At 50.7% G+C, this 21911-nt stretch overlaps 1 protein-coding gene across 9 annotated transcripts in view; it reads left to right on the top strand.

The window, feature by feature from the left end:
* DGCR2 (DiGeorge syndrome critical region gene 2) overlaps positions 1–21911 on the top strand; it is a 399860-nt gene that overhangs the window by 126267 nt on the left and 251682 nt on the right. The window lies entirely within an intron of this gene.

The raw sequence follows: 21911 nt of genomic DNA, 5'->3' as shown, positions 1-21911 counted from the left end.
CAGACCGCCCGCAGAAGCTGGAACAAGATCACAGCAGACCAGCTCGCCACCTCCCTGAGCCAGCACCCTCCTGCCAGCTCAGCGAACCCCAGCCAGGCCGCCGACAACCTCACGAAGTGGATCAGCAACTGCGCGGACGAACTCGCCCCACTGAGGACCCCGCCCAGCAGACCCGGCAGCAAGAAAGCCCCATGGTTCACCGACGAACTCAAGAGCTCCAAGAAGAACTGCCGAGCCCTCGAGAAAGTCTGGAGAAGGGAACCGACACCGGACAACAGGACCTCCTTCAAACTTGCCACCCGGAAACACCACCAGCTGATCCGCGCCGCCAAGAAAACAGCATTCAAAGACCGGTTGGATAACAACGCACACAACTGCAAGGAACTCTTCAACATCGTCAAAGAGCTTTCCAACCCCAGCGCAGGAAACAACGACATCACCCCATCGCAAGACCTCTGCAACTCCCTGGCTTCATACTTCCACAACAAGATCGCGGACATACACAACAGCTTCAACAACCAACCAACGCACACCATGACCGAACAACCACCCCCCACCACCACCCTCCACGCCTGGACCCCGATCAGCACCGAAGACACCATCCGCACGATGAACTCCATCCACTCCGGATCACCGACCGACCCCTGCCCTCACCACGTCTTCAACAAAGCCGACGCTGTCATCGCACCCCACCTGCGAGACATCATCAACACATCCCTCGACACCACCATCTTCCCCGAGAGCTGGAAACACGCCGAACTCAGCGCCCTACTCAAGAAACCAACAGCGGACCCCACCGACCTCAAGAATTACCGCCCCATCTCGCTCCTCCCGTTTCCAGCCAAAGTCATCGAGAAGACCGTCAACAAGCAGATGGCCGCTTTCCTCGAGACGAACGGATCCCTCGACCCCTCACAGTCCGGCTTCCGAGCCAACCACAGCACCGAGACCGCCCTCATCGCCGCCACCGACGACATCCGAGCCCTGATGGACAATGGAGAAACAGCGGCCCTCATCCTCCTAGACCTCTCCGCGGCATTCGACACGGTCTGCCACCGCACCCTAGTACGGCGCCTCAGCAACATCGGAATCCAGGACAAGGCGCTGGAGTGGATCACCTCCTTCCTCGACGGGAGAACACAGAGTCCGCCTACCACCGTACAAGTCAGAGGCCACCGAAGTCATCTGCGGCGTCCCCCAAGGATCATCTCTGAGCCCCACCCTCTTCAACGTCTATATGAGCCCCCTCGCGGCCATCGTACGCAAACACAACCTCAGCATAATCTCCTACGCCGACGACACCCAGCTGATCCTCTCCCTGACCAACGACCCCGCCGCCGCCAGAGCCAACCTGCACGAAGGGATGAAAGAGGTAGCCGAGTGGATGACGACCAGCCGCCTGAAACTGAACTCGGACAAGACGGAGGTCCTCATCCTGGGCTCCTCTCCCTCCGCCTGGGACGACTCCTGGTGGCCTCCCGCCCTGGGCACCGCACCCAAACCGACAGACCATGCACGCAACCTGGGCTTCATCCTGGACTCCTCCCTCTCCATGACCAGGCAAGTCAACAACGTCTCCTCGGCATGCTTCAACATCCTACGCATGCTACGGAAGATCTTCTGGTGGATCCCCACCGAGACCAGGAAGACCGTCACCCAGGCCCTCGTCACCAGCCGACTGGACTACGGCAACGCCCTCTACGCCGGGACCACCGCCAAGCTCCAGAAGAGACTCCAGCGGATCCAGAACGCCTCAGCCAGACTCATCCTCGACATCCCACGAACCAGCCACATCTCCGGACATCTGCGAGACCTTCACTGGCTCCCCGTCAACAAAAGAATCACCTTCCGCCTCCTCACCCACGCACACAAAGCCCTACACGACCAAGGCCCGAGCTACCTCAACAGCCGAGTCAACTTCTACGCTCCCAAACGCCACCTCCGATCAGCCAACCACGCCCTCGCCGCCGTCCCCCGCATCCGAAGAGCGACTACAGGAGGAAGGTCCTTCTCCCACCTGGCCGCCAAGACCTGGAACTCCCTCCCGACCGACCTGCGCCTGACCCAAGACCACCTCTCCTTCAGGAAGAAGCTGAAGACCTGGCTGTTCGAGCAGTAGCGGCTCCCCCCCCCCCCCAGCGCCTTGAGACCCCACGGGTATGTAGCGCGCTTTATAAGTGTCACTGATTGATTGATTGATTGTCCAGGGATGTAGCTGTCTGACAGTGGGTATACGGGGTTCCTGATAACATGTGGTCCTGTGTTTTACTTTGAGGGGTGCAGGGGATTATTGATGAGTTATTTCTTTACGTTTTGGAGTTGCTGAGGGGGGTTGCAGTCTTAGAGGGATGTAGAATGGGCGTTGTTGGATAGAGGCAGCAGTGATGAGGGCTGAGATTTATAGGAAGTGCTTGTTTGGTTTATAGCGCAGATAAGTCCATTTTGGAAATTGAGAGTGGGGAGTGATGGGAGAGGAGCTTGAAAGGCTTTGTGGGATAGAGTTAATAAGCATTCAGGGCCACGATATCCTCCGTTTGATTGCAAGTTCATTCATGTTGTTTAGAATGTGCAGTCTGTGTGTTGCATGTTATAACCGCCAGGGAAGAGGGAGTCCAAGATGTGTGAAGGAGGGTGTAAACCAGTTTCAACAATGAAAAATGTATCTACGTTGTGTTGGGTGTTAGGCTGTTTACCTGGAGCAGGGATTCTAGTGGTATGTCTATAGAGGTCCAAACAGGGATGCCCTTGTTTATGTCCTCACCTTTGCATTCATGCCTGAGCTGTGGGACTCCCTCAAGAGTTGGCTAAAGTAGGGGAGGAGGCAGGAAATGACAAAGACCTGTGATGTCACTTCCTGTAGAGATGGATGCTGGTTGAAAAAGTAATATTTTTTTTCAACTAGGCTTACGAGCTTCTGTTTACTTCATTTAACATATGTGCTTTTGGGTGGAATTCCTGTATGATGATCAGCTTAGTAATCCTACTCTTGAAGCCATTGACGTGTGATATGAAACCATCTTCAGTAATTCCCTCAATGTGTTTATTTTTTTACTTGTGTTTACTATGCTATGTTTCTCAGTTCCTTTCAACGGTCTGTTTATGCTCTTCTACAACCTGAGATAGTCCTGATCCCTGAAAGATGCAAAAATGCAGCTGAACAGATTAGTCAGTGTTCTTCTGTGTCCCTAGAAACTGGTTCTGTTGAGATGACCTACTTAGTGCCAGTGTAATCATGAGCTCCTTGTCTTTCATTGTTTTCTCTTGTAGTTTGTGATTTGAAGATGTTCTTTACATTATTTATCTTTTTATGTTGTTTGAATTTCTTTTGTATGCTTTAGACTATAATTGTTCTTTCATAAAAAATACTGTCTGCCTTTCCCTTATGTTTTGACTCCACTATATCAAGTTTAAGACAAACGCGTGTTGATGCTATGCTAAACAAAAATTCTCCATCTTCAATAAACATACATAACTAATCAGTCTAAAATGGTAGCTACCGTAGCATGCCTAAATAAAAATGTCTTTCCTTTTCTCCAGTATTGGTGTGTCTTTTATAGATTCACATGCTTTAATATTCCCCGTCGTCGAAGTGGGAGCTCCACGGTAAATAAAATAGCAATAAAACCAATAATACATGTATATAAAAACATACATTCCAAAACCATAAATACTTATGAGTACGTGAAGAAGTGTGGCTCAATGGTTAGAGCGGCAGACCCTGATGCAGAAGTCTGGCCCGGACCAGGGTTCAATTCCCGCCTCAGCGGGTCTTGGGCTCAATTTCCCCGGACCTGATATTCTCGCCCTCAGTGCCTATTCTAATCATGGGTCCCACTCTGCAACTCTGGGCAATAGCTTGCTTAATCTCCACAACGGCCCCAAAGGCGCTAGGATGCCTGGCTTCACCTTGGGGGAGCCTAGGAGTGGGCACTTCACAGGGAAAGGCCAGGAAGCGTTCCACAGCGGTATGTGCACAGCGCCTTCAGACCCCTTCAGGGGTGATACGTGTGCTATATAAAAGCACTACATTTACATTATAAGTACCAAGGTTAGCATTAACACATAGGAATACATTAGAAGAAAAAGAACCCTTTTATAACATATCCATGTCATTATGTTAGTCCAAACTACAGCCAATCAGGCACAAGCACCCCTCTAGAACCTTCTCCTCAGAGGCTCTGGCCCTCAGATTTACTACCGCACGTCGTGCGAAGGGAGTCTCCCTGAGATTTGCTCAGTTTTCAACTTCTTTCTGGATTTCTACAGTTTTCTGGAGCCTTTGCCTGCTGCTTTGTCGGACTGCCTACTTGTTTGTCAACACCTGGGGTCACGAGGAGAGGAGACCCGTGTTGTTGTTTTGCCGTTCGCTGCTGTCCTGTCATCTCCTTGCTGCCACTGTCACATCTCGCATTTCCCGCTTTGCGGGAAACGCTCGCAGCAGGGGGGGGGTCACGGACCTAGAGGGAGACTGGAATTATATTGCCCAAAATCCATCTGGGCCTGAAGCAGCCTCCCCGCCACGCCCCCCGCAGGTGGAATAAACCAAAGCCCTGCACCGCGTTCCGCGGGAGCCTTTGCCTGCTGCTTTGTCGGACTGCCTACTTGTTTGTCAGCACCTGGGGTCACGAGGAGAGGAGACCCGTGTTGTTGTTTTGCCGTTCGCTGCTGTCCTGTCATCTCCTTGTTGCCACTGTCACATCTCGCATTTACCGCTTCGCGGGAAACGCTCGCAGCAGGGGGGGGTCGCGCACCTAGAGGGAGACTAGAACTATATTGCCCACAATCCATCTGGGCCTGAAGCAGCCTCCCCGCCACGCCCCCCGCAGGTGGAATAAATCAAAGCCCTGCACCGCGTTCCGCGGGACGCGCGCGGGACGAGCCGGGCGGCGCGCGGGACGAGCAGGGCGAAGCACGGGCAAAGGGTGGGCCCTCTAAGGCCCTCAGAGGCCGGAGGTGGCTGGGCTTCCCTCCGTTGAAATAGACCTCCAGTTTAAGGACTTACTCCTTCGTCAGCATTCCAGTAAGCAGACTTGCCCAATAGTACTTTGTTGTGTGCATTTGCATATTTTTTTAAGGGCTTGGTAAATTGTTGTATATTTTGCTTCATCATAACAACCAGGATGGAGTCTCTTCCTAAGGACAAAACTGTACTCTCTGGAGGGGTAATCCAAGGAACACTTGACAATTTTGTCATTAGGTCCACTCTGGGTCTTGGTAAAGAAATTGCGCTTGCAGAGTGAAGGACAGATAGAAGTCGCTCTATCGAACTAATTAAAAATAAGCGCTCTTCATTGAGTCCCATGCAGCTAGCCTTATCACCACTCCCCTCTACACCCTATGAGAAAGATACTGAGGGTTGCGAGATCTCTCCTGACGGTAGCTTCTTGCTACCTGTTCAAGAACGAACCCCGCCATTAGTTATTGACGTTATAGCTACAAATGTCAGCTTCCCTTTGTAACTTAACTGGAGAGCTTGAGGCCTTGCAAGGAACTCTTTCATCACATATAGAGCAAATCCCAGCAAAAGACACTTCTTCTGAAACTTCTCGAGCCCAAGGTCCCCCACCTAAAAAAAGGAGGAAAAGGCGCAATGCCCAACAGAATAATAAGCTCAGTCATACTACTTTTGGGAATGCAGTATGTTCTCCATCTAGTACACTCACAACATCTCCAAATACAATTGTAAATATAAATGCTAGACCACCTGCTTCGCCGATACAGGACCCATTTACTAGAGAGATAATGGGTAATATGGAGCACCTAATTAAAATGCTCATACTGCCAGTGATTGAGAGGCTAAAGAAAGTAGCTGAACAACTGGGTAATTTAGAACAGGTAATCAAAAGGGCAATCAAAGATTTTCCAAAGCCTATACCGTCCCCGTCCCCCACCCCCACCCCAACCCTGTACAACCCCCAAGTGTGGCTACCTGCAAAGTAACAACTGCTGCACCAAAGCCACCGGTAACAACCGTTTCCAAACCATTAGTGGCTAATGTAAAAAGTGTAGCTAAAGTGTGTCAAGCGGGTGGAAGACCTAATTTTGCAGGAAAGTCTAATATCCAAGGAAATATTCCTAAATCACATGGCCATGCTAATTTGACCAGGGCATCGCCACCAAAGAGGCGTATACCAGAGCTTCCTCCAGAAGCTGTCCCATATGTGGTGGTTTTACCTGGAGTGCCTGTCTTAGCGGAGGGAGGTCGAGAAGAGCAGTTCCAGTTAAAAAATAAAGCCATGTTCTGGCTCAGACAGAACTGCCCGCTACCACCTGGGGTTAATGGGGAAATTCTATATGCCAGGCGTCTTCCCTGGCTGGGCCAAAGAATTAAGGACATATTTATTTTTATTTTATTTATTTTTATTTTATTTCTTTTATTTTTATTTATTTTTATTTTAGCTGTTTTACAACGCGCTCTGTTACTACCAGAGTATCCTGGAGCGAAAGAAGAAAACCAGCAAATGGCCAAAGGAAAACAGAAGAAATTTAAAATAGTCTAATAAGCAAATCTAAAAAGATGAGTTTTCAGTGCTTTCTTAAAAGGTACAAAATTCTGAATTGATCTTAAAAACAAAGGCAGAGTGTTCCAGGCCGAAACCGCAAGGACAACAATTGACTGGCCTCCTAGGCGCACTCGCCGAAAGCGGGGTACGCTCAGCAAATTACGATCAGCTGAGCGTAGAGATCGAGTGGGGGTGTAGCGGCTAAATCTTTTCTTCAGATACGAAGGCCCAAGGTCATTGACTGCTTTAAATGCTAGTGTCAGGATTTTAAAAGTAATCCTTTGTGTTACTGGTAGCCAATGTAGTTCTTTCAGATGGATTCGTACACTCTCTCTACTGGGCACATTGCAGAGAAGTCTCGCCGTCGCATTTTGGATGATCTGTAATCTAGCGACTAGAAAGGCTGGGGTTCCACTAAGAAGAGAGTTGGCATAGTCGAGCCGTGATAGTATTAAAGCCCTCGCGACCGATTCTCTTGCCGAAGAAGGGAGATATGGAAAGAACTTTCTCATAGCCTTAAGAGATCCGAAGCACACCCCTGTAAGTTTCTTTGTGTGCCTCAAACCTCAGATCCTCCCCAAACCATACTCCCAAATTCTTTGCAGGGATGGTGACTGAGCTTGGCTGGGGAAAATCCAGAGGCCACAAGAGTTCTCTAAAATTAGGCGGAAATTGGCCAGACAACAACATTTCTGTTTTGTCTTAGTTGCATTTCAGCTGTGCCGCTGCTAACCAGTTGAAAACCGAAGAAAGACAGGAATAAATAACCTCAGTGCCTAATGCTGTGTCAGGCCATGTAAATAAGTTGCGTATCATCAGCGTACGCTATAATTTTGGCCCCCATTTGTTCAGCCATCACAATAAGCGGGGTAAGATAGACATTAAAAAGCAGGGGGCTCAATGTAGACCCCTGGGGTACCCTGGTAGTAAGAGGCTTGGCCGAGGAAGAAAAAGGTGGAATCCAAACCTGCTGGGACCTATCGGACAAAAAAGATTTCGCCCATTCCAGTGCTGAGCCCACCACACCAATCTCAGCCAATCGAGTCGGAAGGAGAGCGTGCGGGACAGTGTCAAACGCGGCAGAGAGGTCCAATAAAATTAGAACCGCTCTGCCGCCACTGTCCAAACACTCCCTAATAGCCTCTGTGATCTCCACCAGAGCTGACTCCGTGCTATGTGCTGCACGAAAGCCAGACTGAGCAGGGTGGAGAGCCTCAGAAGATTCAACAAAGGTATTCAACTGACGAAAAGCAAGTTTCTCTCCAATTTTCGCCATGGCTGGAAGCAGGAAAATAGGTCTATAATTGCCCGGCACAACAGGATCAGCTCCCGTCTTCTTCAACAAGGGAAGAAGCTTTGCCTGTTTCCATTCCTCGGGAACCTTAGATGTCTTAAAGGATAGGCCCATTGTTTGCGAAACCTCCCTTGCCACTGATTCTGCCACTACAGCCAACACCCGGGCCGGGCAAGCATCACCAGGGGCGCCAGATCTCAAAGACTTAATCGCTACCAAAGTGTCTTCCACTGAGGGAGGGGTAAATGTCTCCATAGTATGGGTAGGCGGTGCTATAGATCTAACATTATCAAAAGTCCTACTCCCACCATTGACAGCTCTGAGACTCTGCTGTTTTGTAGCAATTTTTGTTAAGAAAAAAGAAGAAAGAATCTCACACCACTCAGTAGAAGGCTTCACCGACATTTGTTCTGCACAGGGGGAGAGAAAACTCTTGACAATAGAAAGAATTTTGCGACTGTTATTTTGGCCTTCTAAATTCTATTGACAAAGTATTCAGATTAAGCCAGTTTAATACTGGCATAATACTCCTGCTGTGCTGTGCGGTATGCCACCTTGGCTTGTGGGCAATAGGCCGCCCGCCACACCCGCTCCAATTTCTTACAAGCAAGCTTAAGTATGCGTAATTGGGGCGAATACCAGGGTTGCGAGGGGGTCATCCTATCTCTACTTGAATTGGACCCTTTCGATGAGGCAGAGATCCCTGCTCCCAGCGACCCATCAAATGATTGAAGTGCAGAATCCAACTCCGCCCCCAGAATAGGCCTATTTTGATCGAGCCAGGCAATAAAAGTGCCTATGTTGATCTTCAGGGGGTACATATTCCTGCAGGACTGGGGCGTATCTTTCATGGCCGACCATGTAAATCTAATCAGCCGATGATCAGTCCAAGTGAGAATTTGAGGGGCCTCGACCTTCAGGGGAAAGTTAAAGCAAATAACATCCAAAGTATGCCCACCCATATATGTGTGGGGGAGGAGACCCATTGGGTAAGCGAAGCCAAGTCAAAAGAATCAAGCAAAAACTTGCTTTCCTGAAGTTCCGAACGATCAACATGGATATTCAGGTCACCAAGCAGTAGAAACGCGAAAACCTCACTGCACGGGGAACCAGAGTCTCCAGGAGAGCTTTAAGAAAAGGACCCGAGGGGCCTGGTGGTCGATAGATGAGGGAACCTCCCAATGTAAAATGTGGCGACAAAACCAAAGAAAAGTTCACAATCTCACCCTCAACTATCTCATCAGTAATTTCGATATTGAGGACCCATGATTCCCTAAAAATAATGGCTAATCCGCCACCCCTACCGCTGGCTCTGTCTTTCCTCCGGATCTTAAACCCTCTGGGGATGGCCAGCTCAATGTCAGGAGCACATAAGCTATTCAGCCAAGTTTCTTTTATAAACTGCAAGTCCAATGTACCATCTTCCAATAGTGAAAAGATCTCTGCTGTGTGTTTACTCATTGAGCGAGCGTTAATTAAAGCAGCAGAAATAGAACCTGAACCTAAGATGGAACCTGACTAAATATTCTCATTGGTACTGCAATAAAAACCACAAGCAGAGCAGGAATTAAAGCTAACTGGATCTATTGTTACACACCTCGGTCCCACCTCAGCCGGCGGGCGGAGCGCCAGCAGACTCTCTCGAGTATACACAATCGCTGTTTTACCAGGGGACATTATCATAGTAAACTTTAGGGGTGGTAGGGCTGTCAGCCATATTGTAAACTGGTTCCCCCAAAAAGAAAGCGGCGGAATCGCTGTGCGTGACCTTACCTACTTTTACCCGAGAGGTTTGATAGACTCTGTAACAAACGTAAGGCCCCTGTTTCAAAATATCGCCAGGCCGCTAGTAAGGGGAGAGATCTTTTGCTCTAGGCCACCTTATCAAGCGCAGGAAAGTTACCTGAGGCCCTTTATTCAAAATCCGGCCGACTACTCCATCCCCGTTTACAACCGCTATGCAGCGTTGGCAGGCAAGGAGGGAGTCGATTGACTTTCTATAGGGGACACAGGATCAGATGATATGGGTAGCATCCGAAAGCTTCCCCTTTGGATTGCAGAATCTATATCTTATAGTACTGTACTTGTCCCCCAGACAAAACTTAAAGATCCACAGGACATTGTGAGTAATCATGGGGGGTATACCAACAAACATCAAGTCCCTTTAGCCAGTCAGTTACCAGAGGGGGAAAGTAGGGATGTTAAGCAGACTGATAGCGCTCATTTATCTACCAGGGTAGTACAGCGGTGCTCTGACAACTGTGGCACCTCACTGGACCTCAATGCAGAGCCAGTACTGAATATGGAGGTGATGCCGGGAAACGATCCCCTAAATAGTCAAAGATGTGATAGCTCACTAGCAACAGTGCGGGAGAGGGTGGGGGTATCCAGCCCCAAGTCCCGCATAGAGCTAGCTGTGGCGGATCCCGATTTGAGGATTCTCAGCTGGAACGTTGCAGGTATTGGTAGGAAGCTGGATCAACCTGATTGGAACACCCTAGTGGGAACATATCAAATATGCATTTTTCAAGAAATTTGGACTAGGGAACCCTGCCACAAGGTAGGCTATTCAACATTTTTTGTCCCAGCTGTGTATCCCACTGCTGGGAGGGGTCGTCCTTCAGGCGGCCTCCTCATCTGGTTTTCTATATCACTTAAATGTCAAGTTACCCAGCATGAGACAAACTCCCCTGACCTACTTAAAATCACGATATCAGGTCCGCGGAGGGGGCTGACCTTGGACATTATTAACATTTATGCTAGGGGTACCAAGGGAGGGTCTCAATCACCCATCTTATCAGGGTTGGAACATATACTTAGACAGAGTCAGGTCAAATCTTATGTCCTGGTCGCGGGGGACTTGAACTGTACATTCGAGCCTCTCGGGACGGAGGACCCTCTGGGTACAGATGAGGAAGATTCTAGGTGCGGGATACCAGCCCTTGCCCTGCCCCCCATCAGGAGATGGTCCCAAGTGGTGGTCCAAATTAACTCAATAACTATGGAATTTGGTCTTAGGGCTGCCAATGGCAGAACGGCCTCTGATTCCTCTGGAGCCCACACATATAACCGAGTTAACCACACGTCAAGGATAGATTACATCCTTCTTGACGCAAAGTTCTGTAGTAGGGGATCTCTGTGTATAGTCATAATCTAGTGAATAGTCCAGCCCATGTGCGTGGACCCCGGCAATCCAAAATAATCTCTCAAGTTGTCAAAATAATGCAGAAACTGTAAAGACACTTAAGAGAGAATTTAAAGACAAATAATGCAGCCTATATCCACAGGCTACACTGTCCAGTACTTCAACTAGAAATTCCACCAAAAAACACTACACATAATACAGCCTGCCAGTTTCTACCATAGAGAAACTTGCCTCCCCCAGTCGTAGATTCTGGAATGATAGAGAGGAAGGTAGGGACAGACAAGCCCCATAGGCTGACATTATGTGGCTTAAATAGGATACTGTGCCTTTAAGAGAACTTTCCAGAACTTCTCCCAGTATCCCAGAATGCATAGCAGGTCCCTCTACTTTCAGTTCTTTTTTCCGGCTCCGGCTTACAGGACCCTGGCATTGAGCTCTCCCTTGTTTCAAGGGTTTATTGGATATTTTGGCACTTTTGTGTTCTAAAATTGTTTCAGTTTGCTTTTTGGTGTTCTCTTTCTCTTTTTTGTGCTGTTTCAGGCGTTTTCGGGCTCTAAAATGCCTGGCCTTTTTGATAAGTGCCCAGCATGTGGGAGGAAGAAGGCCAAGAGCGATCCCCATGATGTCTGCATCGTCTGCCTCCCTGAAGATCATGTCCCTGAGGATTGTGTCATCTGCCAGCAGTTTACTGCTCGGACTCTGAGGGACAGACTGAAGATCAGGCTTTCTGGCCTTGAGGAGAGGCGTCTGCAGGCTGCAGGTGGGTCTGGGCAGGCTGGGAAGGTTCCCTCTGCCTCTGCTGAGGCCTCTGGGGGGCTCCCCAGGGGCAGGAAGTCCAGCAAACGGTCCCGGTCTCCGTCGACGTCGATTGCATCGACGACGTCGAGAGGGATGACGGCGGTGTGCTCCCCTTCTCCCCGGGGCTCCGGGTCGAGACGGCGCGACGGCTCGACGTCGAAGATCATGGAGAAGTCGCCTTCGAAGCCACCGTCGACGTCATCGTCTTAGTCGACGTCAAGGTCTTCCTATCGACGCCGAAGGCGAAGTGACAAGCATCGACGCTCGCCTTCGAGGCGACAGTCGATCGCCGTCGAGGCGACAGTCGATCGCCGTCGAAGCACCGGTCGACGTCGAGGGGCTCCTCGACGTCGAGAGCATCAAGAAGACGGCGACGCTCGTCGTCGAAGACGGAACGCTGGACGTTGCGGAGGCGGCGTACGACGTCGCGAAGGAAGAGGTCGACGTCGAGGGATCGGCGTTCGACGTCGAGGAAAAGAGGGTCGATCGACGCCGGAGTCACGGAAACGTCGTTCGACGCCAGAAAAGCGACGCTCTGCGTCCAGCAGAAAGCGGTCGGCGTCTAGGAGTCATTCAGCCTCTCCGAAACGGCGCAAGAGGGATTCTAGTCCCAGAAGTCATGCTGCTTCTAGTGGAGGACGCAAGAGGAAGCGATCACCTGCTGATGGGGCTGGCTCTCCGCCCCCTTCGCCTAAGGGGTCACCGGGCTCGGTGTACTCAGAGGTGTACACGCCATCTCGGCCTCGGACTCCGACTCCTCCTCCGGTTCCTAAGGAGGATCCTCCACCCAATCCTCCGCTTCCTTCAGGCGACCCACCACCACCTCCTGTCCCTCCGCATGGGCCCACCCCGCAGCCGAAGGTTCCTCCGCCGAGGTCCACTTCCCTGCCGTCGTTGCCTGTTCCTCCTAAGGGGACCCCAAACCCGAAACCACGTGAGGAGCCAAGGAAGACCCCGCCACGAAAGCCGGCGGAGCGGCCACGGGCTGGCAGGTCTCGCTCTCGCTCTGGGAGTAGGGAGAGATCGCGACGCAGATCATCCACTAGGTCGAGACGCCGCCATAGGAGGCGCGAATCTCGCTCTCACACGAGGTCCTCTGGGACCCGGGACTATTCTCCTACCCTGTCGGGGTCACCAAACACGAGGGTGTCCCCGATTGATGACCTGGTGGCGTTCCACGACGTCCTTTTAAGGGGCGCAGCGAAGTTGGGCATATCCCTGACGATGCCTACTCCGAAGACTTCGGTCATTTTTGAGACATTGCATCAAAAACACCGGTCTCGTCCTCTCCTACCTCTGGTGCCGTGCTTGGAGGAACCGGCTATGGCCCTGTTTCTCACCCCTGCGGTGACGAGGGCGGCTCCATCGAGGTTGCTGAAGAAGTACCGGGCTCCCGATTCGGACCCGGCCTTTCTGAGAACGGAACCCCCTCCTGACTCTGTCATTGTGACGGCGGCCCGCAAGCAACATGCCACCACTCCGTCCTCCACGGTTCCCCCGGATAAGGAGTCCAGGTGGATGGATTCGGCGGGGAGGTAAGTCTGTGGAACTTCCGCTACCTCCATGAAAGCTGCGAGTGCCACGGCGCTGTTGGGCCGATACGACCGCGCCCTCTGGGACTCCCTCGAGCGGTTTGCTGAGCATTTACCTCGGGAGAAGCGTGAGGACTTCATGGAAGTTCTGAATGAGGGGATGCTGCTGGCGAACCAGATTATCAGCGCTGCGGCAGACTCTTCCCTGTTGGCTGCTCACGGATTTTGCCACGGAGTCAACCAACGACGCCACGCATGGCTCCGGCTTACGTCCCTGAAACCGGACGCACAGCAGAGGGTGGCCAACCTACCATTTTCCGGTGAGACCCTCTTCGGGAAGCATGCGGACGATGAGATGGCCCGCAGGAAGGCGGAGGCCGAGACGCTGACGGCTGTGGGCCTGGAGAAGCCTAAAGAGACCAAGAAGACGTACCGCCCTTTCCAACGGCGTTTCGGCGGGCAAGGCCGAGGACGATGCCAGGCTTCGGGACAATCGCAACAGCAACACCAGTTCCGTAAGCCGTTCCAGAAGGGCAGAGGAGGCCAGCAGTCGGCCCCGGCGCCCAAGGGCCAGGCTGGATCTAGGCCCTTGGAACCTACTTCCCCTGGATCTGTTACCCACTCCGGTAGGGGGAAGCATTCAATTTTTTCTGGCAGAGTGGAGAAAAATTACTCAGGACAAGTGGGTGCTGAATATTGTTTGCAATGGATACAGTCTTCGGTTCACCAGCCCTCCTCCAGCAATTCCCCCGGTCAGCTCGCAGTTTCAGCTGTGCGAGCTTCAGGCGGAAGCGGATATCCTGTTGAGGAAAAGGGCGATAGAAGACGTACCTCTGTCTCAGAGAGGAAGAGGTCTGTACTCCAGGTTCTTTCTGGTTCGCAAGAAGGACAAGAACGAGTTCAGGCCCATTCTGGACTTGCGGCAGGCAAACAAATGGATTCGCAGGGAAAAGTTTTGCATGCTGTCGTTGCATCAGATTTACCCTCAGTTGCAACAGGGATACTGGCTATGCGCTATAGACCTACAGGATGCTTACTTCCATGTGCCCATTGCACACAAACACAGGAAGTTCCTGCGGTTCCAAGTCGGCACCAATCACTATCAATACACAGTACTCCCATTCGGACTGAAGTCTGCGCAGAGAACATTCTCGAAGTGCATGGCGGTGGTAGCAGCACACCTGAGGAAGAACAAGGTGTTCGTCTACCCGTACCTGGACGATTGGTTGATCAAGGCATCCTCCTTCTAGGAAGCGCGAGCACACTTCCAGAAGACGTGCGTTCTCTTGAACAAGCTGGGGCTGCACATCAACATGGTCAAGTCTGTCCCGACTCCGGTCTAATGCATACAGTACTTGGGAGCCTCCATCAATACGCTGTCAGCAAGCGTGTCTCCTTCAGAAGAGCGACGATTATCACTCCTTCGGAAGGCTCAGGCTCTTATGACAACACCATCTACAACAGTGAGGACGGTGTCTTCTCTACTGGGATCGATGGCCTCTTGTATCTTCCTGACGCCACACGCACGGCTGCACATGAGACCGCTGCAGGAGTGCTTGGAGGACCAGTGGGATCAGAGGAAAGGATCTTGGGACGACAAGATTCGACTGTCGCTGCATGCTCTTCAGTCTCTGAAGTGGTGGTGTTCGGCGGAGAATCTCCTCAGAGGGGTTCCTTTTCACAAGGACATTCCCACGCAGACTGTCGTGACGGATGCTTCTCTCCTGGGATGGGGAGCGCATTCCGGGACTCTACAGATTCAAGGAACGTGGTCGCCGATGGAGGCCACGTATCACATCAATTTCCTGGAACTCAGGGCTGTTCACTTGGCACTGAAGGCCTTTCTTCCGTTCTTCCAGACCAACTCTCTGCTTGTACAGACGGACAATACCACCACGATGTATTACCTCAACAAGCAGGGGGGCTCGAGATCACGCACTCTGTCACAGGAGGCGCAGGCGATCTGGCACTGGCTCCTAGCCAGAGGACTGACGATAACGGCCACCCATCTACCAGGTGTGCAGAATGTTCAGGCAGACGCGCTGAGCAGACTGGTTCAGGAAAACCACGAATGGGTCATAAACGACGAAGTACTAGGAGAAGTATTCGCAAGGTGGGGAACTCAAGACGTAGATTTGTTCGCCACCGCCGAAAACAGCAAGTGCAGAAACTTCGCCTCCAGGTACTTCCAGCAAGGGACGCTGGGGAATGCGTTATGGATCAACTGGAACGGCTTTCTGTACGACTTTCCTCCCATTCCCCTGATTCCGGCAGTGCTCATCAAGCTGGCCCGGTCCAGGGCTCGGATGATACTCATTGCCCCGGAGTGGCCCAGGCAGTGGTGGTTCAAGGACCTACTTCATCGGTCTCTCCTTCCTCACATTCGGTTGCTGTGCAGGCCGGACCTTCTCACGAAGTTCGGGGGACGGATGTTACACCCCAACCTCTCGTCTTTGAGTTTGGCGGCATGGCTCCTGAGAGAGTGCAATATGGCCATCTGAATCTGCCCGATGATTGCATGGACACACTGACGGAGTCTAAGAGACCTTCCACTCGGACTTCATATGCTTACAAGTGGAAGAGGTTTTGTATCTGGTGCCAGTCTAAGAACCATGATCTTACGACCTGTAAGGAAGATGTCATCCTTCCTTACCTTTTACATTTGGCGCAGTCGGGCCTTAATGTTCATTCCATTAAGGTCCATCTTGCGGCATTGACTGCCTACAGGAAATGCCCTTCACAGACTTCTTTTTTCCAGATCCCTGTGATCAAAGATTTTCTGGAAGGATTGAAGAAAGTATTCCCTCCTGTCAGGCTTCCTTCGCCTTCATGGGAATTGAATGTGGTGCTGTCCAGATTGATGAAGGAGCCTTTTGAACCTATTAATAAGGCTTCGTTGCAGCACCTGTCCTGGAAGGCGGCGTTCCTCGTGGCCATTACATCGGCCCACAGGGTGAGTGAAATTCAGGCGTTGTGTTGTAATGAACATTATACTGTATTTCATGCTGCTAAGGTTGTTATGCGTACTCGCCCTAAATTTCTTCCCAAGGTTATTTCTGATTTTCATGTCAACCAGACTATAACTTTGCCTACATTTTTTCAGAACCCTTCATCCCCAGCGGAGAGGTCTCTCCATTCCCTGGATGTAAGGAGGGTGTTGAAATTTTATCTGGATAAAACCAAAGATATTCGTAGGTCTGACCAGTTGTTCATCAATTATGGATCGGTCAGGACGGGTCTTGCGGCCTCTAAGCAGTCCATCTCTAGGTGGATTGTGTCCTGCATACAATTATGTTACCAAAAGGCTAATAAGACTTTAGGAGGTAAGCCTAAGGCTCATTCCACCAGGGGCAAAGCTGCCACGACGGCTCTGCTCCGTAACGTGCCGATTGCTGAAATCTGCAAGGCAGCCACTTGGAAGTCGGTTCATACCTTTGCTAAGCATTACTGCCTGGACACTGACGCCAGGGCAGACGCTCAGGTTGGGCAGGCTTCGCTGCGGAATTTGTTCGCACAGTAGTGGCGTTATGTATTTATTCTCCACCGCCGCTTTGGTGTGGGGATGGGCTTGCCATTCTATTCACTAGATTATGACTATACACAGAGATCCCCTACTACAGAAGGAGTAGTTTCTGTCCTGTAACTACAGTTCTGTAGTAGGGGTATCTCTGTTATAGTCATAAGCGCCCGCCCTCCTCCCCGGTGGAGATATTTGATCATGTACGGAATGCGACAGGTCTGGCGTGCTTCGACTTCAAAAAGAACTGAAAGTAGAGGGACCTGCTATGCATTCTGGGATACTGGGAGAAGTTCTGGAAAGTTCTCTTAAAGGCACAGTATCCTATTTAAGCCACATAATGGCAGCCTATGGGGCTTGTCTGTCCCTACCTTCCTCTCCATCATTCCAGAGTTTTTGACTGGGGGAGGCAAGTTTCTCTATGGTAGAAACTGGCAGGCTGTATTATGTGTAGTGTTTTTTGGTGGAATTTCTAGTTGAAGTACTGGACAGTGTAGCCTGTGGATATAGGCTGCATTATTTGTCTTTAAATTCTCTCTTAAATGTCTTTGCAGTTTCTGCATTATTTTGACAACTTAAGAGATTATTTTTGATTGCCGGGGTCCACGCACATGGGCGGGACTATTCACTAGATTATGACTATAAGAGAGATACCCCTACTACAGAACTGGAGTTACAGGACAGAAACTACTCCTTATGGAGTATTATGCGGGATATGGAGGTCATTCCATCTGTAGAGAGTGACCACAATCCTCTCAATCTTGCCCTGCTTCCATTATGGACTTGGGACCAGGGGGTGAACATGCCCCGTATAGCACCTCTCCTCCCTGAATCGCACCCCTCCAATTGCGGTAGACAAATGAAGTGGAGTAAGCTAATCCTAGATGAAGAGAAAGTGTCTGCTATTGGGTTATTATTATCCTCAGCCCAGTCCAAAGTGGACCTATTGATTACATTACCTGGGGAAGTTGCCGAGCTTTTCACTAAAATGATGAATGCCTTGAGTGATCTTCTTACTCTTCCTAGTAAGGCTTCTAGAGCAGGCAAGAACAAGAACCAAATGAAACCCTTGGGCTGGTTCACTAAGAAATGTAGGGAAAAGAAGAGTGCCCTAATTAGCACTGTTAAAAGCAAATCCCCGGCTGCAGTAAGGTTTGCTAGGAAAGAGTATAACCAGACAACTATTACAGCAAAGAAAGAATGGGAGGATAGTTCCTGGTCGGACCTTATGGAAGCAAGTGCAGGCAGAGATGCTAGAGGGTTCTGGAATCGTATACGTGCCAAGGATTGGCCAGACAGTACCCTGATGACATGTAACATCACTGCCCAGAGCTGGTACAATCATTTCATGGCCCTTTATACTGCCAAGGAGGTGTCCCCATCGTTATCATCCTATACCACCAATCTACTAGCTGACTGCTTAGGTGATCTAGAAGGAGACCCCTTCACTCCTAAAGAGGTGGAGGGTGTTATCAAGTCTCTAGTGCCATTAAAGGCAGCTGGGCCAGACGGGATTCCGGGTGATCTGATACGTGCTAATCCGAAAGAGTGGGGAAAATTGGTTTCAGCATTGTTAAATGCCATTCGGAGCGGCGCGTCCGTTCCTGAGTCCTGGAAGGGGGCCGAGGTTGTCCCGATATTCAAAAAAGGGTGTCGGAACAGCCCCGCTAATTACAGGCCTATTAGCCTTATAGATTCTACCCACAAGGTGGCGGGAATGTGATCCTGGGAAGGGTGCTTCAGTGGGTGGATGATAATAACATTCTATCGGACCTGCAAGCGGGTTTCCGTTCTGGTACTGGGACCATCAAACAGGCCTTTAGATTGGCCCTTCTGTACTGGAAGGTTGTGGTGCTAGGCAAGGGCAGCCTTTATTTAGCATTTATAGACCTTAAGACTGCCTTTGACCTGGTTCCAAGGGAGGGGCTGTGGAAGGTCCTGTCTGAATTAGGGATGCCTCCAAATATCCTATCCCTTCTTGTGAGCCTTCACGCCGGCAATTTTGCGAAGGTGAGATGGGGTATGAACGGGGAAAAAACAGATAAAATCCCGGTGGGAAGAGGTGTCCGCCAGGGCTGAGTGCTAGCTCCCACTCTGTTCTCACTTTATGTGAACGGAGTGGTTGAGCATCTGCTAAAAACTCCTGCAGATACTCCGTCTCTGGCGGGCAAACGGATCCCCACCCTGCTATTTGCAGATGATAACCTTCTCATTTCAAAACCCCCCACGGGCCTACAAAGCCTCCTGAACAGCTTCCAGGAGTTTTGTACTCTAAGGGGTTTGGTCATTAACTCCGACAAAACCAAGTACTTGATCATGAATCCCCCCAAAAAACCTGGGCGCCCCCCGGCCCTGAATTATGTTCAATTGGAGAGGGTGGCTGAGTTCGACTATTTGGGTATCCGGCTCAATGACACTCTGAGCTGGAACCCCCACATCCAGAAGATGCTCCTAACCCGTAAAAGGGTGGGGGGTATTCTTCTTAGGGAACAACGCTCCTCCACAACCAAACCTATTGCCCCAGTAGTAGAAATATACAAAGTAGAGGGGTAAGCGCAGCGTTGTATGGGGCAGAATTGTGGGGATCCTGTAACCTGGACATACTAGCAAAAGCGGAGACCTGATGGCTCTCCCATTGAGTACACCTACAGTCCCTGTGCTCCTAGATCTAGGTTGTAGGTCGATTGCGGATCAAGCCCAGTTGCGCCCCCTGCTACTCTGGGCACGTCTATGGGGCGTTCCAGAGCTAGCTTCTTATGCAGAGGCGCTTCGAGAGGTTATGGAATTAGAGGGCTGGTCTAAGATCAAATGGTTGAGGGAGGTCAAAAGGTTGTTGGCGGAGCTCGGGCTTGGTGATGCGTTGGCCGCGAGATCTGCCCCCCCCTAAAGCCACTCTAAAGAAACTATATTGGAGTTGGGTTCATACCAAACTTCTAACCAAATCCAATCATTGTAACTACACTGTGGCATTTGTGAGGGTCCGCTTCAGTTCATGTATTGAAGTTTTTTCTTGGGATGGCGTCCTCCTGCATCTCCCTGATCCTAAATTGCAGGCTCAAGAGTCGCCCAATTCAGGAGGAACTGGACAAACAGTGGCGTCAGATCACCGGCTCTTTCAACGATCTGGTCCTGGTGACCGCTCAGATGAGGTCCGCTCTCCAATGGTGGGCTCAACCGTCAAACATCGCTGCCGGTACTTTTTTCCTAACCATCACTCTGGTGCTCTTCCTTACCACGGATGCCTCCCTGGAAGGCTGGGGCGCACATCTTCAGGGGCTATCCATAAAGGGCAAGTGGACCCTGTCTCAACCTTCCTGGCACATCAACAGACTGGAGCTAATGGCCATTTTCCTGGCGCTCAAGTCTTTCCATCTTCTACTCCAGGGAGAATCAGTGCTCATTCAAACCGACAATACCACCAGTATGCACTATATAAACAAACAGGGCGGCACCAAGTCACCGCTCCTTTCTCAGCTGGCACAGAGCACCTGGGACTGGGCACTCCATCACCAAATTACCCTGACAGCGGTTCACCTACCAGGCATCTCCAACATCCTAGCGGATTCCCTCAGCAGGTCCGCGTCCTCGACCTACGAGTGGGAGTTGCATCAGCCGACTCTAGACTTCATCTTTCGGCTGTGGGGTCGCCCGGACATGGATCTTTTTGCGAGCCTCTATGCAAGCTGGCTTCTCCATCAATGTCACGCGGGAATGCCCTTTTGATGGACTGGTGCAATCTATTCGCCTACGCTTTTCCGCCGATTCCGCTGGTTCCTAGAGTGTTGTGGAAAATGCGGAGACAGCCGTGCCACATTCTCCTGATCGCTCCCAGAAGGCCTCGACAATCGTGGTTCTCTGAACTGCTGCTTCTCTCACAGTGCGAACCCATCCTCCTTCGTCCTCAAGCGGATTTCCTCACAATGGACAAGGGTCAGATCTGTCATCTGGACCCCTCCTCTCTCAAATTATCGGCCTGGAACCTGAGCACCTTGAATTTGCCCACTTGAATATTTCGCCAGCATGTAGAGACGTTCTTGCCAATGCGAGAGCTCTGTCCACAGTAAAGACTTTCAAGCTAAAGTGGAAAAGGTTCTGTCACTGGTGTGCATCTGCCAACATCCCTCCTGTGCACTCCTCTCCTGCTCAGCTTCTGCAGTTGGCTCAATCAGGACTTTCCCACTCCACTTTGAAGGTCTTCCTAGCGGCAATATCTCGTTTTCGGCAGGATGGGTCTTCCTCTCTCTACCCTTCCAGAGTCATTCAGCAGTTTTTCAAGAGGCTGTTCAGGATGTTCCCGCCCATTCTGCGTCCTCCTCCTACCTGGCATCTCAATGTTGTTTTGACGCAATTGATGAAGGCGCCTTTTGAGCCCATCCACAAAGCGGATTTCAAATTTTTGCCCTGGAAGGTGGCCCTTCTTCTTTCTTTGACCTCCTCACGTCGCTTGAGTGATTTCCACGCCTTTACCATTCAGCCTTCTTTCCTTCAATTCAAATCGGACTGTGTTGTACTTCACACCAACCCGGCATTCATGCCTAAGGTGCCAACTGATTTTCACCTCAATGAACCAGTGTTCTTAAAGACTTTCTTCGCTAATTCCCGGCGGAGCAACGTTTGCGTTCATTGGATGTTAAAAGATGCCTTAAATTCTACATCGACAGGACTGCGCCCTTTCGTAGGTCTGATCAACTGTTCGTTGCTTACGGACGCATGTGCAAGGGGCGTTCTGTTACCAAGCCAACTATTGCACGTTGGATTTCCTCAACGATTTCATTCTGTCATCAGAAGGCCGGCAGGCCTCTTCAGTCTACAGTGAGAGCCCATTCCACCAGAGAGATGTCATCCTCTACTGCCCGGTTTGCTGGTGTACCGATTCACCAAATATGTCGAGCAGCCACGTGGTCCAGCAGGCACACTTTCACAAAGCACTACTGCCTTGAGACGATCAACGAAGCTGATACAGCTGTGGGCCAAGCAGTGCTTCGCAATCTATTTAAATAAGGTGAGCCTCTTTCCTTCCCTCCGCCTGTATGTTTTCTACTATTATCTGTCTGGCAGCTTTGTCATTTCATTGCATTTTCATGCAAGTGCACTGCTATTTTGTCTTGCGGCCAGCTATTAC

The sequence above is a fragment of the Lissotriton vulgaris genome, chromosome 11 (assembly GCF_964263255.1).
Source record: "Lissotriton vulgaris chromosome 11, aLisVul1.2, whole genome shotgun sequence".
In the NCBI taxonomy this organism is placed as follows: domain Eukaryota; kingdom Metazoa; phylum Chordata; class Amphibia; order Caudata; family Salamandridae; genus Lissotriton; species Lissotriton vulgaris.
This window is presented reverse-complemented; position numbering and strand designations above follow the sequence as displayed.